Below are 12,349 nucleotides of genomic sequence, written 5' to 3' on the forward strand. Positions count from 1 at the left end.
AAAATGGTAAAGACAAAGAACAAACAAAGACAAAGAAGAACAAACAAAATGCAAAAAACTTTTTCCATTTTCTCCTTTTCAGTGTAAAGAAAATGATGAGACTCCCACTTCAACACAGTCTCTCTCCTACATCATTCCTGCATTCAATTGAAATGGACTCTTTTTTTTTTTTTTTTCAGGAAAAAAAAATCATTGTCTGTACCTTGTTTTCAAGCTACTTTATGAATCTGTGGAAGCAGACATTGAAAAAACGTGCCTGAGGTGCAGAAGGGTTACAAGCTCAACAGCAATGCAAATATGGCGCGGGGGAGAAAGAGGTGATTCCCTGAGACTGTACAGGATGCTGTAAAAAATCACAAAGGGCTTCCTGGAGGAAGAGGCATTTGTTCCAGGCCTTGACTGCTCAGCAACTGCTCTTGGTGACAAATGCACCTGCTGTTGAGGGAAGAGTGACAGAGGCTGAGCATAGCTTCAGAGTACATACAAGCAGTTCATGGGTAGGTGAGCAGGCCCGTGAGTCATAAAGGCAGATAAATCATTACATTCACAAGTGATTCTTATACTACACTTCATAGAAGACTTTTTTTTTCCATTTGGCTACTCTAGAGTTAAAGATAATTGCTGGTGATGTATATGTAGAAGGGTCATTAATTGAAATATTGCTTTTTTCCTTGTTCCCTTTCCCCCAAAGCTTTTTCTGTTTCCATTTAAAATTTTTTAAAAATACTTTTCACTTTATCTGAGAGACAGAGAGAGGCAGAGGTAAAGAGCAATCTTTGATCTGCTGGTTTGCCCCCAAAATGCCCACAGCAGCCTGAGCGAAGCCAGGCTAAAACCAGGAGCCCAGAACACCCCATAAACTGGAGTGAACTTGTTAAATTGACTGGACTGGTCTTATCTACATAATGGTGATAAAAGTAGGTTCTGATCCTATAGGTGAGCTATAAAGACAAAAGAAGGTAATATAAGTAAAATGTGGAAGTCTAGATTCAAGCTTAGGCTAACATCACAAAACCTGCTTCTATAATTTGATTCCTATATCCCCTCCCTAAGATTCTTTTTATTTAGATTTATTTATTTATTTATTTGAAAGACAGAGTTACACAGAGAGGAGGGGCAGACAGAGAGAGAGATGTCTTCCGTCTGCTGGTTCACTCCCCAGATGGCTGCAATGGCCAGAGTTGAGCTGATCAGAGCCAGGAGCCAGGAGCCAGGAGCTTCTTCCAGGTCTCCCACATGGGTGCAGGGGCCCAAGCATTTGGACCCCCTTCTACTGCTATCCCAGGCCACAGCAGAGAGCTGGATTGGAAGTGAAGCAGCCGGGTCTCGAACCGGCGCCCATATGGGATGCCAGCACTTCAGGCTAGGGCGTTAACCCACTGAGCCACAGCACCAGCCCCCCTGATTCTCTAGTCTAAATAAATATCTATCTGTGCTGTTAGTAAAACCTATGAACTTAGGGCAGTGTGTGGCATAGTGGTTAAGTCACCACTTGGGATACCTGCATTCCATATTATAGCGCCTGGTAAGAATCTGAGCTCCTCTGCTTTTGATCCAGCTTTGTACCGATGCGCACGTGGGAGGCAACAGTGAATAATCAAGTAATTGGGTCCTGCATGGAGTCCTAGGTTCCTGGTTTTGGCTTGGCCCAGCCTTAGCTATTGTGGGAATTTGGAGGGAAAACCAGTGAATAGAAGAGTCTCTCCCTCCGTCTCTCCCTCTCTCCCTCTCTCTCTTTCTCCCTCTCCTCTATGTGTGTACCTGCCATTAAATGAAATGAACATAAACAGATAAAATATATATACACAGGAATAAACCAAAGCATAGGAATGCTGTCCGCAGAAGTCTGGTCCTATTACCCTCCTTCCTGATAATATGAGAACTCTGATGAGGAGGAAGGAGGGCTGAACAGATCCAGACCCCAACCTGCTACAGTCCCAATGAGAGATCATGAAAGAGTAATTTCCTCTTGCTACCTAGCCTGCTCTTCCAGGTTGTCTCTGTATAGGTTTTCCTTCTCCTGTGACTGCTGATTTTTCTCTGCCAATGACTACTTGTCATTTACATTCATTGTGCTCTGATAAAAGGCTGTCATAACTTTAAAACAGGCAGTTCCACCAAAGTAACCTTCAAAGAAACCTTGCCAAATCAGACGATTATAGATCTCTGTCTCACTGCTCCTTATCTTAAAATGAATATTTGAGAAAGAACTCCTTTTGCCACATACTTGCTGAGAAGGAAAATGGATTGTGCTTCCCATTCATGAGGGAGGAGTTTTGATGAATGTCGAGATACTCTGTACTTTATGCACCTGTCATTTTGCCCAGTCATAGTAGTTTTGTTTTTTGACAACTTGTTCATTATTATAAAAAGAGCAGTGGGAAGGTGAATTAAAAAGGACAAGGAATTCCTAAATGGTGCTTGTTGAGCTGTGACTTCTCCATAAACCTAGTTAGAAGTAACAGTGTCTTAAACTTTGCTTTTGCTCGATACTATATCCCACTGTCTTACTTGAGGAGTATTTATTTATTTGTTTAAAAAGTAGAGAAGCAGAGATAGACGTTGCATCCACGGTTCATTTCACAAATAGTCACAATAGCCAGGACTGGTCCAGGCTGAAGCCAGGAGCCTGGAACTCAGTCTGACTCTCCCACATGGGTGGCAGGGGACTGGAGTACTTGGGTTGTAACATGCTGCTTCTCAGAGTGTCCATTAACAGAAAACTGGAATTGGAAGCAAAGCTGGGAGTTGAATCCAGGCATTCTTCAATATGGGCTGCAGGTACCCCAACCAACATCTTAACCACTATGATTTTTGAATACCTTATGAATCAGTAATTTGATAGGATGGATATGTCCATTTTGATACATTCAGAGAGAAAAAGAGAGGAAGGAAGAGTGAGAATCTACAGAATGGATGTCTTCAAATGTGATTATAGAAATATTAGTAACAGTAATTTGTGGGGCAATGTTTGGGGGAGTTTTTTTTTTTTACATTATTCTTTAGGATATTATTTTTCTAGAGTATACCTCTATAATTTCTGGTATAACTTCTAAGCAAGAACATGAACAAGAGACATGGAAAGTCTTAGTGGACATCTGATAAGAAAGGGAAAATATATAACTACACCCTGAAAATACCACTCAATACCAATTAATATGGTGCAGGTGTTCTGTGAGCTGCAGACAATGCCTTTGAGAATGCTGGAATGGGGAGAGGAGCAACCACAAGGGATTTAAATCCATAGAAATGCATATTCTGAAAAAATATGGATTTCAAGATGCTTTGCACCACAAAAAAAACTTACCCTTTATTTCCATTTTCCCCCTACAGACTTTTAATAGTAACCAGTTAGTCATAGAGGAAACAGCTGGACAAGCCAATGCCAGCAGAAATCTGGCTCCGAGTTCTTCATGCAGTTGGAGATATGCAGTACATGGCTTCTAGACCACTTCACACAAGGTCACCCTCCTCAAGGGCATAGCCTTTCCTGCAGGGACTGGCTGATATTGACCTGCACAGCCCTGGGGAGTAGAACACAGGTATGCAGGGAGTTCAGGCTCTTTTGTGGCCTCTGTCCTTTTTTTTTTTTTTAACAGGTAGAGTTATAGACAGTGAGAGAGAGAGAAAGGTCTTCCTTCAATTGGTTCACTCCCCAAATGGCCGCTACGGCTGGTGCTGCGCTGATCCGAAGCCAGGAGCCAGGTGCTTCTCCTGGTCTCCCATGAGGGTGCAGAGGCCCAAGCACTTGGGCCATCCTCCACTGCCCTCCCAGGCCACAGCAGAGAGCTGGACTGGAAGAGGAGCAGCCGGGACTAGAACCCGGCACCCATATGGGATGCTGGCGCCGCAGGCGGAAGATTAACCAAGTGAGCCACGGCGCTGGCCCAGGCCTCTGTCCTTTCACTTCCAGTCTCTTAATTGCTTATTTTTAAAAATAACAAAATTCTCTTTATTGGTTTGTGTATTTTCTGATGAGAGAAAAGAGAAAGGAGATTGGCTCTGGAGTTGGGGTCAGAGAAGTATCAGGGGCAGGTGCTGGCTGGGAAGGGGTGGCAGGGCCCTCCTGACTGGCAGCTCTGCCTGCCTCTCTGCCCCCAGCCCTGCACTTCCCAGCTGCCCTGCTGGTTAGGAACTGTGCAGTAGCAGCTCCTGACACGTACCGCGGTAGCTTTGTTAGAAGGAGATTCATTGCCTGAGGATGAATTATGAAGACTTTTTTTTCCCTTTTTGCCATTTTAAACTAAGGCTGTCTTATCTAAGAATGTGTTAATTAAGTTATCATGTATTGCCTGTCCTGCAGGTTTGATATGAACTAATGACGCTGTAGAGGATAGCTTTCAGTACCTGGGACAGCGGCAGGTGTGCCTCCACCAGGAAGAGCAGCCCAGGGCTGGGGCACGAGGGGTGGGCCTGGGGAGAAGTATAAAGACCCATTCAGGTCAGCCTCAAAGGCAGGCAGCACCCTCCCGCCATGGCATGGTGGGCTCCACTTCTCATCTGTTGTACCTCCTAACCAACTTGATGCTGTCACCCACCGATGACACTTTCTGCAGTGACCCTCTTCTGAGGCAGAACCTTGGCTTTCTCTATCCAGAAGCCAGTCAGAAAACGTCCATCTCTACCTAAACAGGCTGGAACATAGCACTTTGCAAAAGGAAGCAACAGCTATAAGATTTAATCCTCTTGGTCAGCTATATAGCCATGCAGGAGTATCCACTGTGTTCAGCAGCTGTGGGAGAATACAGAGGCAGGGAAAAGATCAGAACATAGGCCGTGCCCTTGAGGAGCTTGGGTCTCATCCAGGGAACAAAGTGTTTGTTTATAGTTAACAACAGTAAGCCCAAGAAGAGTGGTGACAATGATGGGGTATGGGCGAGGACCTGGGGAGGTCTGAGTGAGCTCCAGCTGTGGGTGGCGATTGTGAGCCCCTGCTGCTCGGCACCTGTGGGTCCTCTGCCACTGTTTGCAGTGTATGCTCAGCCATTATTTAACAGGGACATCTCATGCTTGTGAATCTGAAATCATACTCTCCTGTGTGGTGCTGCTAGAGAGCCAAGGAGGAGTTTGAATCGGGGTGGGGGTTGGGAGAACATTCCAGATGGATAAAGAATGTACCGGCTCAGAAATACACAACTCCTGTTGGACTTCCTGTGCTCACTGTTCTCTCCACCCTCTACTAACACCCTGGGAATTTTGAGGCCAGATTTCTCTACAGGTAATTTAAAGTAAGACTTTACCTGGTGAAATTAATTTTGTTGGCCTCTTTACTCTGATGCTACTCACAAACTCTTGCCTGTTTGCCTTTTCCCCTCCTCTCCCCATTATTTCATTTCTAACCTTCTCAATCTCCTTTAAGTCTTATTTGCCTTTTCCTATTCTCAGAGCTCCCATCACCATCCTCATCCCATGGCAGACTAAAAGGATAAGGCATAAGGCACAGGTGCAATGACTGGGCCACCAGGCTAGCCTGAGTTTTTGACAGCAAATTGCTTTAGGGCAGCTCTTCAGGATGACTCTCTGCCTCATTCTAGATGTTAATCTCTTCTCTGTGGCTGGCATAATACAAGTTCAGAGAGTTGATATGGTTGCAGCACAACATAAACGAAAATCACAAACACTCATTTTTCACTTCTTTATTTTGCCTCCCGAGTCATGGTACCTCCAAAAATTTTAAATCTTTCTTTCCCCCTCACCTTAGCCCCAGAAAAATTTGCAACAAATTTGCCTGGATCTTCAACTCTTCACTGTAGAATCCCAACTGTGTGTTTAATCATGTTTTGGCTCCTTGTGAAGTCTGATGACCCAGGTAGGACTTTGGTTTTATAATAAAAGGCTAGTTTAAAATAATCTCTTTTTTACTTTGAATTTCTTCACTGTGTTGTCCAGTTTTGTCTTTTCTATTCTCGCTTGTATCTTCCATATGTCCCTTCAAATGACTTGACAACATCCTGTTATCTTCTAAGAACCTGGAGGCTCTGTGACTGCTTTAGAAAAATGTGTCTGTTTTTCTATCTCATAAAACAGCATCTGAAATCTCTCTGAAAACACATGAAAAGGATGTGCAGAGGCCTCCTAGAATCTGAAAGTCACATGGAAATTAAGGTCCATTCGCGTCTTTCTTAACATCAAAGCGTTTCCCGTGCATTTAAAGTGCAGTTTTGTTTTGGAGGTGGGTGGAGCAGCAAACTTATTTGCTTCTGAGTTTATCATAGGAATCAAAAAAAAAAAAAAAAAAGAGCTGGGAGAAAAGAGAGAAGAAAGACAGCTCTGAATCTTTCATCTCGGGCTGTTTCTGAAATGACCAGAGGATGCTGCGGCAGAATTCTCTGAGCTCTCTGCAAAGTCCCCCTGCTCTCCCCGGGTGATTCCCTAGGAAGGGATCCCGTTCAGTTTTTCTGGCTATTCAGGCAAGGCGGATGCAGCCACAAGGTGTCGCTGTTGCTAAAATCGCTCTTCACCTACAAGATCGATTGTATCAGGCACATCCAGGAAGCTTAGATGTCATTTTTGTTTCTGAACAGGCTCTTGGGAAAGGCACTGCTCGATTGGCAGTATCAGTTACTTCTTTCACTTCAAACAAACTGTAACTCTGGCTAAGTAATCTGGTCAGGCTTACATTTCTAACCTGGAAATTGGATAGCAGATAATAATTCTGTTTTTTTCAGGATAATGTTAGATTTAAATTAGAGACCCTGGTATATCCAAAATTCACAGTAAGTACTTAGTAAGCATTCAACAACAGTCGGATGCCTTAGGTTCAAAAGGGAGAAACGGTGTTTGGATACTGGAGTGGGGAGAGGATGGTAACTTTTGGAGAATTCTTTCTCTTTCTTTTTAATAGGAATTTCACCTAACAGAATTCTAATTATTGTTAACATCTGCATCATGAAAAATGCTTAGGAAAGGCCAAATACTATAGCTTTCTTTTATGCATTTATGATATTAAGAAGTTACTAAAGTCTCTAAGAAGTTCTGCCATAAAGAAAGCTATTTAATTTTCAACAAATGTTGAAAAGGATGTCAGGTTGAGAGCTGGAAATGAGTCACAGTTGGAATATTCACATCCCAGAAATGGACAAATACTACAAACCTCTTTTCCCACACTCCCTGCCCTAAGAGCAGGTTCATCAGCGTGCCTCCAACTACAACCCCACTGTCCAAATACCCAATCCCACATTTCTGTGATCTTTCCATTGCTAAGGTAACTTAAAGATATTTTGGCAGAGAAATTACAAACACTGAGAATACAGTAATGTATATGTGTATCTAAATTATACATATATAGTATACAATACACCTATCATTACTGTCATTGCGGGGACAAGCAGAATATTCTTCATATTCTAGGAAGTATTTCAGTTTTTCTGTGGGGATCTAGCTTTCTAGGCCACAGCCAGTGAAATTTCCTGATGGTGGAACAATATTCATTAAGTGGTCAGCGTCTCTTCTGGCCCAACCCTGATTCCTAGGATAGCTTTAGGGTCAAGAGCAAACTCAAGTCTCCATCTGTCCCACAGACAGCCCAAGATATCTTATTTTACAGATCCCCAGGGCGTAGGATGGGGGGAGGGGTTGTGACTCTCAGAAGCTTCCCAGATGTTCTAAAAGGTTTCTCTCTGTGCTAGTATATACAAAGACACTTTGAAAAGTTCTTGGAAAATGCATATCATGAAAAAAAAAAACTCATAGGATTTCAATTTTTTGCATCAAAATAAACTCATGTTGTAATTCCATTTTTGTGAACTTTATTAAATGCTCTCTTACATGTACATAATAATGGTGTATAATATCATCAATATAACTTCCTTAGTATTGATAACCATCACTGGAACACCTGCTCTATGCCAAACACTACGTAAGATATTTCCTGGTCTCACAGAGAAGAAAACTGAAGTAAACAGAGCTGATAGTTCTCACAGCCACACAACTCATATCCATCTGCTAGCCTTTATTATTTATTTTTGTTTATTTGGAAGCTAAGAGAGGCAGAGTTCTCCCACCCATTGGATCATTTCCCAAATGCCCCCAAACATCTGGAACTGTGCCAGACAAAAGCCTGGAGCCGGGAACTCAACCTGGGACTCCTACATGGGTGGCAGGGACGCAAACTTGAGTCACCATCTGCTGCCTGCCAGGGTACAAATTGGCAGGAAGCTGAATCAGAAGCAGCACCAAAGCTTGAACCCAGGAACTCTGCTATGGGATTTGTCCAGTGACCAGCATTGTAAATGCTGTGCCCAGTGCCCCTCACTTTAAAATTATTATTTTTCATCTGCCAAACTTTAAATATCATAAACTTTCCTTTGTGTCATGCAAACTTCCTGCTGTCTAGAAAAAGGAGCAGACATGCCTGCCTGGTGAGGGTGTTTCTCGGCAAGAAAAAATAGAATCAGGGAAGAAACCACTCGTTTCAGGAGGCCTTGGTCACCTCCCTGTAAACACACACTGCCCTCCAATGAGGGTGAAAATGGGGGAATCCCAAATGGCTGCCAGAACCGGTGCTGCACCAATCCGAAGCCAGGAGCCAGGCAGGTGCAGGGACCCAAGTACCTGGGCCATCCTCCACTGCCTTCCTGGGCCACAGCAGAGAGCTGGACTGGAAGAGGAGCAACCAGGACAGAACTGGCACCCCAACTGGAACTAGAACCCAGAGTGCTGGCACCGCAGGTGGATGATTAGCCTAGTGAGCCATGGCGCCAGCCCCTGGCAGCCCTTTAAAGGCCCAGACACTCCACCTACATGTGCCTTGCTTAATCCCCTTTTCTGCTTAGTGATAAAGCTTGGGAGCTCTGAAACCAACCACTTTTGCGTTCAGGCTTGGATATTCAATTTGTGTTCTTTGTGGCCTACTGGTTGAACTTCACACAGATTGTTCATCTTGGAGAGTTTATATATTTTGCCGATGCATTTGAATTTGATTCTGCAAAAGTTGAGCTTCAAGTCATTTCCTGGAAAGCTATTTATGGTTCATATGAGACAGGTGTCACTTCACTACAACAGATGGGAGTTCACATTCATGGTCAAGTTTCCAAAATGAAGTGTGCATCATTTGAGTGAATCATCTCATCTTTTAAGCACACAGTACATTGTTTTTATATACTGGGTTGCCCGAGCTGAATATCTAGTGCCTTGTAGTGGAGAAGTCGGTAATAGCGACTCCTTTCCAAAGGAGCCTGAGAGTCGCTAACTGGTGACTACTTGTATAGAAGGTGGAGTTCCATGCCACCACATAAGCCAAACTTGTTCTTTCATGCTCAGTCCACAGCCTGTTTAGGCATGAACAATTTGTCTCAGACTGGTCTAATATTGTGTGCCATGAACAGGTGTCCATGAGAGCTGATAACCATCACTGGAACAAACTGAAACTAATGCAAGAAGCGGCTGAGCAATCTAAACCGTAAGAGAGTGGCTGTAGGGTCCTTCCACTGTGGGGTCACACAGCCACTGGCAGCTGTGACCCAGCTCTGGTTGCTCTCATGGTGGACAGGCCTCCCACTGACCAGTCAATGGAAGGTTTGACCTTCAGGAAGTAGCAGTTTAAGAATGGAAAAGCAGAAAAATTTAGATTCTGATAGGCCCGCACGTTGAAACCTAAGTATAATAATAAATAGAGTGGCGAGATCTACTCTCTGTTGGCGTTATTAAATGGGATTGATGATCAAGCTTTCACTGCCTGCCTGTTTTATTTGGGTCCTTTAAAGGCACTCTGGACCTAAAAGTTAATTACAAAGAGGGAGGGCAACTCCATCGCAGTCTTTGTGGGCTTTATCTGCATCCAGCCAAGTGCTGCTTAGCTCTGCTTTATCAGAGGATGCTAGAAGGCAGACACATCAGCAAGACTCATCTATCAATTCTGTGAACACCACAGATCGTCAGAGCTTGTTCCTAAATCTTGGGATCAAAGTTGAATATTGAAAAGTAAACAGATAATTGAAAATAAAGTCGGGGCTGCTCTAAAGAAAAACTCCTCCCTCCCACCCCAACCCTTCCCTGTTTTTGAACCTGTGGAGTTCTCTGCCTGCTTAAGACCGCCTGTGTCCAGAGGACCTATATCTTCTTGTTATGGGAAAGGATGTTTTCCAAAAGGGTGACCTCTCACAACCCAACTATTGGGTGCTTTCTTGTTTTTCTCTTTGCTACTCTCCTATGCTATATTTTGTCACAAACAAAACTGGTTTTCTTGTTATTCATTAACTGTAATTTGTTCTCCTGCCTCTGTGTGCCCAGTTGTTTCTGACTAGAATGTTCCTTTCTTTTCCTTTTTACCCACCAGTCCTACCAAGCCTTCAAATCCCAGAGAAAAATCCCTAACCTGGCTCCAAGAATGGAATCCAATCTTGTTCCTCTGTGATCGTCGGAAAAAGTTGTTCTTGGGGCCGGCACTGTGGCATCGTGGGTCAAGCTGCCACCTGCTGTGCCGGCATCCCTTATGCACACGGGTTCAAGTCCTGGCTGCTCCACCTTCTGATCCAGCTCCCTGCTAATGCGCCTGGGAAAGCAGTGGAAGATGGCCCAAGTGCTTGGGTCCCTGCACTCATGTGGGAGCCCCAGACAGAGCTCCTGACTCCTGGCTTCAGCCCTGGCTTTTGTGGCCATCTGGGAAGTAACCCCCTGGGCAGAAGACCTTTCTCTTTCTCTGCTTCCTCTGCCTCTTGTAATTCTGCCTTTCAAATAAATAAACAAATCTTTAAAAAAAAAAAACACATAAAACTACAGTCATGTATAAAACAAGAAAGCAGTCTGCTGCCATTTGAATGTTTCCATTGAAGAACTTACCACCAGTTAGTTCTTGCCTATAGTGCTCCTCTACTGGCCGAGCAGACAGCAGGATAGAAAAATCATCCCTTTTGGTCTGGGAATGTGGACCTGGATTGGGAGTAGAACAAAATGATAAAAGCCCTCTCCAACAACCATGACCTGGAAGGTTTCTCTCTCTCACTGTCTGTATTCTACCTTTCAAATAAATAAAATAAATCTTTAAAAACAAAATAAACAAAAAAAATTGTTCTTAAAATCTGGTGTTATTTAGAGCATGATAGAAAGTCAATTCCTAGGCCTTGCTCCCAATGGTTTTGATTAAGCAGATCTGGGGTGGGGCTCTGTGATCTTCCCTGTAAAAAACCGGCAGCTGATTGTGATAGGCTGAGTTCACGGACCATCCTTAAAGGAACTGTACTTGTATAAGCCAATCCTCTGACACCTAGTGTTTCCTCTTCCACTTTTTCCATTTGGTTTGGGTTTCAAGAGACAAAGTGACATCACTGAGTATGTTCAGAACAGCAAATGAAATTTCATCAGCCTTAAATTCAGCTGCATTTCCTCAGCCAGCAGCTGAAGTAGTAAGTGAGGTTACCTTTTCAAACTCAAAGATTCCCAAGTCTTCCTCCAACACAAAGTCACTCACTAAGCCAAAGCAACAACAGTAAATAATATCACTCAGGGGCCAGCATTGTGGTGTAGCAGGTAAAGCAGCTGCCTGTGATGCCAGCATTCCATATGGGTGCTGACTGCCTGGGAAAGCAGCAGAGGATGGCAAAAGTGCTGGGGCCTCTGCACCCAAATGGGAGATCTGGAAGAAGATCCTAGCTCATGCCTGGTGTTACACCCACTTGGGGAGTGGCTCATCAAATGGGAGATCTTTCTCTCTGTCACTCCCCCTCTCTCTCTAATTCTGCCATCAGCCACTGATTAGTCCTGGACCTTGATAAAGTTCTTACCACACTAGCCACAAAAGCAATAAAACCATAGAGTGCATTTTTCACAAATATCTTATTTTTCTTCTTATATTAAACTATGATATTTTATTTGGGCATGAGGTCTTTCCATTAAATGCCTTTTCCTTCCCGTGTGAAATGGCAATTATAAATGATAGTATTTTTTAACATCTTTACTTAAAAACTGCTTGCCCCATTAGAGACTTCTTTTTTTTTTTTTTAAATACTACAAGTCAGTGAAACTATAAAGTCTGAAGGCCCCTTAACTGCTGGTTAATTCCAACAACATCTCTATTCCAAAGCACTGCTCCTTCCTCCTGGTTCCCTGGTGTGTCAAGCACAGACCACAGAGCTATGTGAAGTTTCCATAAGATCTGCACACAGTGCGTGAGGAGCGGTGTCGCCTCCTTGGCCACACTCTCCTCCAGAGGTTCACCTTCCAGGAGATGTCCCAGATCTTTGCTGAACAGAGTGTTGCAATTTTTTTGGCCTTAAAATACTATTTTTCTTATCAGATGATGACGTGAATGATAGCTTTTAACACCCTTAGTGGCCAGAATGAGTACAGCTTCCTAGGAAGCAACGTTAAGTAAACAGGCATCCACACAGTACCAGCATTCCAGTGGTTTATT

The 12,349-nt window shown here is 43.6% G+C and overlaps 1 long non-coding RNA gene across 6 annotated transcripts in view; it reads right to left on the reverse strand.

Moving 5' to 3' along the window:
- Positions 1-12,349, reverse strand: part of LOC133749211 (uncharacterized) — a 131,025-nt gene that overhangs the window by 45,154 nt on the left and 73,522 nt on the right. For 5 of the 6 annotated variants that reach the window (XR_009864578.1, XR_009864576.1, XR_009864577.1 and 2 more), the window contains exon 3: positions 10,780-10,869. The exons of the other annotated variant lie outside the window; for it this stretch is intronic. This is a non-coding gene — a long non-coding RNA (uncharacterized LOC133749211). The remainder of the gene's footprint in view (positions 1-10,779; positions 10,870-12,349) is intronic. 6 annotated transcript variants of the gene reach the window in all.

The sequence above is a fragment of the Lepus europaeus genome, chromosome 20 (assembly GCF_033115175.1).
Source record: "Lepus europaeus isolate LE1 chromosome 20, mLepTim1.pri, whole genome shotgun sequence".
In the NCBI taxonomy this organism is placed as follows: domain Eukaryota; kingdom Metazoa; phylum Chordata; class Mammalia; order Lagomorpha; family Leporidae; genus Lepus; species Lepus europaeus.